Genomic DNA, 6,848 nt, shown 5'->3' on the forward strand with positions numbered 1-6,848 from the left:
TTTTTTTTTTTTTACATTTGTTTGTATACAATCTACATTAACAATCTAAATGGACCAAAAGAGACAATAGAAAAAACTGTCAATGGCAATGTGAGAGAATTATGGTAACTACTCTGGCCTTAATTCAGGTTAAAACATTTTTTTGAATGTAAGCCAGGGTGGGATCAGCCAGCAGCGGCTTCCCGCATGCACGATTCATTTGCAGTCTGGACGCGGAGGGGTGAACATCTCCTGCTCTAACTGCAAAGCTGGGAGGGACTGCTGCGTGAGGACTGGGCCGCCTGTGAGTGCTTTGGGACAGGGGTTGGGCCCACGGCAGCACCTGCTGCTCGTTGCGAAGAGTAAGAACGATACGTGCTTTCACGTCAGTCTCAAAGTCTCCAATAACACCAGAAAAAGTTGCTAGATTTGTTGATAGTTGCTTTTTTGAAAATTTGTCGCTAGGGGGGGTCTGAATACTTGCTAAATATAGCGACAAAGTCGCTAAGTTGGCAACACTGCAGCTGGGGGCAATACTTTCCACAAAAGTAGTGCACTGGGCCTTTAATAGTCCTGTATTAGCAGTCTGATATGTGCCAATGTGGGCAAAAAAAAAAAAAACTATGATGGTAGTCGGTGCCAGGAGCACCAGTTTGGGTGTGTCAAGAACTGCAACGCTCCTGGATTTTTCATGCTTAACAGTTTCCCAAGTGTATCAACAATGGTCCACCACCCAAAGCACATCCAACCAACTTGACTCAACTGTGGGAAGCATTGGAGTCAACATGGGCCAGCATCCCTAAAACTTCGATCATTAATGCTTTCCTTTGTTTTTGATAACATTAGCCATGTTTCCATCAAACCATTTTATTTTCCAGACATTTTGTATTTATTTGTATACAATTTTAGGGGCCTTATTTATACGCTTGTGACATGATCGGTGCTTGACTTGCAAATAAAGGCAAATACAAATGATCTTGCTTTCATTGTAACCAGGTAGGGTTTATTACCTACTAAGCATGGACTGACGGTGACTTTTTTTTGTGTAGTCCAGCGGCCTTGATTTCAATGTTCCCAAGATTTTTGGTCCGTACCAAATGTGACTAATTTCAGGAAACTTGGCGTATGTCACTCCTTGACAGGAGAGCCATTTGAATTATTTATTTATTTTATTTTTTGGGGGGCAAAAATGCCTTCTGGAACATGTGAGCGTTCATGTGCCTTAATAAAAACTTATATACAATTGTTAAATTATGAGCCTAGTTGGTGTAGCCACGGAAAACGTCAGGAATCTTCCCGCTAGCCATGTTTGGCTGAGATAATGAATGGGCCGGACATCCCGAGAGTTGAGTTCGGATTGGTCTGCCATGTAGCACGCTTCTGTCTATAACATGAGCTGGTCATTAGGTAATCCTTTCTAATGCAGCTTTTTTGAAAGATATCACATAGTAGAACTGCAAAAGTGTTATCTCCACTTTCTAGAGGACCGAGTTTTGAAATCATTGGAATGCCCAGTGGAATTAGAGTATGACAGCTAAGGAAATTCTGGTGTTTTATTGCAAATATGCAGAGAGGGTCAAAGAGAACACACAGAAGGCTATTGTTTAAAACATGTCTCAGGATTACATCTTCAAACTAAGTGCAACCATGGCATCTGTGACAGAGGGAGAAGCATCCATCCATGTATATGGGTAAAATAGACTAGCTAGCTACATTCATATATTAAACGTTTCTAATTTTGTCAGCAAGTCATCTTCATTTCAAGTTAAAGCGTACTGTTAGCTACAGTTGAAGTCGGAAGTTTACATACACTTAGGTTGGAGTCATAACTCATTTTTCAACCACTCCACAAATGTCTTGTTAACAAACTATAGTTTTGGCAAGTCAGTTAGGACATCTACTTTGTGCATGACAAGTCATTTTTCCAACAATTGTTTACAGACAGATTATTTCACTTATTCACTGCATCACAATTCCAGTGGGTCAGAAGTTATCTTAGTGTATGTAAACTGTGCCTTTAAACAGCTTGGAGAAATCCAGAAAATGTCATGGCTTTAGAAGCTTCTGATAGGCTAATTGACATTTGAGTCAATTGGAGGTGTACCTGTGGCTGTTTTTCAAGGCCTACCTTCAAACTCAGTGACTCTTTGCTCGACATCATGGGAAAATCAAAAGAAATCAGCCAAGACCTCAGAAATAAATTGTAGACCACAAGTCTGGTTCATCCTTGGGAGCAATTTCCAAACGCCTGAAGGTACCACGTTCATCTGTACAAACAATAGTACGCAAGTATAAACACCATGGGACCACGCAGCTGTGATACCGCTCAGGAAGAAGACGTGTTCTGTCTCCTAGAGATGAACGTACTTTGGTGAGAAAGGTGCAAATCAATCCCAGAATAATATCAAAGGACCTTGTGAAGATGCTGGAGGAAACGAGTCCTATATCAACATAACCTGAAAGACCGCTCAGCAAGAAAGAAGCCACTGCTCCAAAACCGCCACACAAAAAGCCAGACTACGGTTTGCAACTGCACATGGAGACAAAGATTGTAGTTTTTGTAGAAATGTCCTCTGGTCTGATGAAACAAAAATAGAACTGTTTGGCCATAATGACCACCGTTATGTTTGGAGAAAAAAACGGGGAAGCTTGCAAGCAGAAGAACACCATCCCAACCGTGAAGCTCGGGGGTGGCAGCATCATGTTGTGGGGGTGCTTTACTGCAGGAGGGACTGGTGCACTTCACAAAATAGATGGCATCATGAGGGAAAATTATGTAAATACACTGCTCAAAAAAATAAAGGGAACACTTAAACAACACAATGTAACTCCAAGTCAATCACACTTCTGTGAAATCAAACTGTCCACTTAGGAAGCAACACGGATTGACAATAAATTTCACATGCTGTTGTGCAAATGGAATAGACAACAGGTGGAAATTATAGGCAATTAGCAAGACACCCCCAATAAAGGAGTGGTTCTGCAGGTGGGGACCACAGACCACTTCTCAGTTCCTATGCTTCCTGGCTGATGTTTTGGTCACTTTTGAATGCTGGCGGTGCTTTCACTCTAGTGGTAGCATGAGACGGAGTCTACAACCCACACAAGTGGCTCAGGTAGTGCAGCTCCTCCAGGATGGCACATCAATGCGAGCTGTGGCAAGAAGGTTTGCTGTGTCTGTCAGCGTAGTGTCCAGAGCATGGAGGTGCTACCAGGAGAAGGCCAGTACATCAGGAGACGTGGAGGAGGCCGTAGGAGGGCAACAACCCAGCAGCAGGACCGCTACCTCCGCCTTTGTGCAAGGAAGAGCAGGACAAGCACTGCCAGAGCCCTGCAAAATGACCTCCAGCAGGCCACAAATGTGCATATGTCTGCTCAAACGGTCAGAAACAGACTCCATGAGGGTGGTATGAGGGCCCGGCGTCCACAGGTGGGGGTTGTGCTTACAGCCCAACACCGTGCAGGACGTTTGGCATTTGCCAGAGAACACCAAGATTGGCATATTCACCACTGGCACCCTGTGCTCTTCACAGATGAAAGCAGGTTCACACTGAGCACTTGACAGACGTGACAGAGTCTGGAGACGCCGTGGAGAACGTTCTGCTGCCTGCAACATCCTCCAGCATGACCGGTTTGGCGGTGGGTCAGTCATGGTGTGGGGTGGCATTTCTTTGGGGGGACGCACAGCCCTCCATGTGCTCGCCAGATGTAGCCTGACTGCCATTAGGTACCGAGATGAGATCCTCAGACCCCTTGTGAGACCATATGCTGGTGCGGTTGGCCCTGGGTTCCTCCTAATGCAAGACAATGCTAGACCTCATGTGGCTGGAGTGTGTCAGCAGTTCCTGCAAGAGGAAGGCATTGATGCTACGGACTGGCCCGCCCGTTCCCCAGACCTGAATCCAATTGAGCACATCTGGGACATCATGTCTCGCTCCATCCACCAACGCCACGTTGCACCACAGACTGTCCAGGAGTTGGCGGGTACTTTAGTCCAGGTCTGGGAGGAGATCCCTCAGGAGACCATCCGCCACCTCATCAGGAGCATGCCCAGGCATTGTAGGGAGGTCATACAGGCACGTGGAGGCCACACACACTACTGAGCCTCATTTTGACTTGTTTTAAGGACATTACCTCAAAGTTGGATCAGCCTGTAGTGTGGTTTTCCACTTTCATTTTGAGTGTGACTCCAAATCCAGACCTCCATGGGTTGATAAATTGGATTTCCATTGATTATTTTTGTGATTTTGTTGTCAGCACATTCAACTATGTAAAGAAAAAAGTATTTAATAAGATTATTTATTTCATTCAGATCTAGGATGTGTTGTTTAAGTGTTCCCATTATTTTTTGAGCAGTATATATTGAAACAACATCTCAAGACATCAGTCAGGAAGTTAAAGCTTGGTCGCAAATGGGTCTTCCAAATGGACAATGACCCCAGGCATACTTCCGAAGTTGTGGCAAAATGGCTTAAGGACAACAAAGTCAAGGTCTTGGAGTGGCCATCACAAAGTCCTGATCGCAATCCTATAGAAAATTTGTGGGCAGAGCTGAAAGTGTGTGCAAGCAAGGAGGCCTACAAACCTGACTCGGTTACACCCACTCTGTCAGGAGGAATGGGCCAAAATTCACCCAACTTATTGTGGGAAGCTTGCGGAAGGCTTCCCGACGCGTTTAAACTTCTGACCCACTGGGAATGTGATGAAAGAAATAAAAGCTGAAATAAATCACTCTATTATTCTGACATTTCACATTCTTAAAATAAAGTGGTGATCCTAACTGACCTAAAAACAGCATTTTTACTAGGATTAAATGTCAGGAATTGTGAAAAACTGAGTTTAAATGTAGTTGGCTAAGGTGTATGTAAACTTCCGACTTCAACTGTATCGAGCTAACGTTAGCTGGCTGGCTCGCTAGTATGATGTGTGTAGTAATATTATTCATATCTTAGAGCCATATGCACAAAAAGCATATTTCTCTCAAATTTGGTGCACAAATTTGTTTACATCCCTGTTAGTGAGCATTTCTCCTTTGCCAAGATAATTCATCCACATGACAGGTGTGGCATATCAAGAAGCTGATTAAACGGCTTGATCATTACACAGGTGCAACTTGTGCTGTGGACAATAAATGGCGAGTCTAAAACGTGCAGTTTTGTCCCAACACAATACCACAGATGTCTCAAGTTTTGAGGGAGCAGGCAATTGGCATTCTGACTGCAGGAATGTCCACTAGAGCTGTTGCCAGAGAAGTGAATGTTCATGTGTCTAACATAAGACACCTCCGTTGTTTTAGAGAATTTGGCACTAGGTCCAACCGGCCTCACAACCACAGGCCAGGTGTATGGCATCGTGTGTGCGAGCACTTTGCTGACGTCAACGTTGTGAACAGAATGTCCCCTAGTGGCTGTGGGGTTATGGTATGGGCAGGCATAAGCTACGGACAACGAACACAATTGCATTTTAGTGATGGTAATTTGAATGCACAAAAATACTCAGACCAGATCCTGAGGCCCATTGTTTTTAAGGTATCTGTGACCAACAGATGAATCTGTATTCCCAGTCATGTGCAATCCATAGATTAGGGCCTAATGAATTAATTGGATTTCCTCATGAACTGAAACTCAGTAAAATCAATTAAATTGTGGTATGTTGTGTTTTATATTTTTGTTCAGTATAGATTCACATCTCCAAGTAAAATAAAAGTTCAAGAATAGGATTAATCCAGTGGCTCAGATGAAACTATCCAAGCATTAGATACATCTTCTTTAAATGTTGCTATTTGGTTTCTTGTCAACCAAACACAATTCAGTATGACCTTTGTAAGACAGTAAATAGCCTAAAGTTAAGGCTCTTACAAAGTAATTTAACAGTATTTATTCGACCTTAACATGAGTTACCCATCCATGGACACATGTTGAGGTTACTGTAACTATAAATGTCTTCTTATGTAATCATAGAAAGTTTGCATGCTCAACATAGCATGCAAAGGTCACAGGTCTGTGGAGATCTTCACAATTGCTATAATAATCTGTGCAGAATCCCAAACAGCATTGCTCACTTGGACTATGTACTTTTAATATAATCTCAACTGCAATCCAGGTCATTTGGTTGTACTATTATATAGATGAAGGAAGCACAGTGATAAAATGTAAGTTGTTGTATAAATACAAAATATGTGACATTGTATTCCCATTTGAACTTTGTTGTGCTTTTAAATGGTTGAAAGCGCGGTTATAACACATTTAGATGACAACTAAACCAAAAATTAGACATTGTTTTTCCATTGGAATTTAGTTGTGCTTTTATATGGTTAAAAGCATAGTGATAACACATTGATGAATTCCCAAACTTCTGGCTGTGTTTTAGAGTGGGTGAATAAAGGATCAATGTCTCCACCAAATATTACACACATTTCCACATTGAAATGACGTGGTGTGCCCAGTGGGCTAAGAGAATGAACTTCAAATCACTATATAGTTGCCCAATTAGTTTACACTATCTTTCCTTAAACAGATTCCCTTTAATGTAGGAATTGTGATTGAAGCAACATAATATCAGCCCTTTTGAATATAACTTAAAGCAAATTAACTTTTAATTTGTTGTACGAGTGCATCGGCATATAGTCTCATTGTTTGTCTCCATAGTTGGAATGTTAGTCACTGTCTGTATGGTTATTGTTTATCGTCTCTCACAACACTAGACTCTCTGCAAACTACAATTAAAAACAAACAAAAAAACATTGAAATGGTCTAATGCCTAAACAACAAATGGAAAGGGAGACATAGACATATAGTCATGGTCCGATTCCCTAGCATTCTGCACAACAGGTTTAGCATATTGCCAGGTTGATACCACAGGAGGCTTGT

This window comes from Salmo salar, chromosome ssa12 (genome assembly GCF_905237065.1).
Source record: "Salmo salar chromosome ssa12, Ssal_v3.1, whole genome shotgun sequence".
NCBI classification, from domain to species: domain Eukaryota; kingdom Metazoa; phylum Chordata; class Actinopteri; order Salmoniformes; family Salmonidae; genus Salmo; species Salmo salar.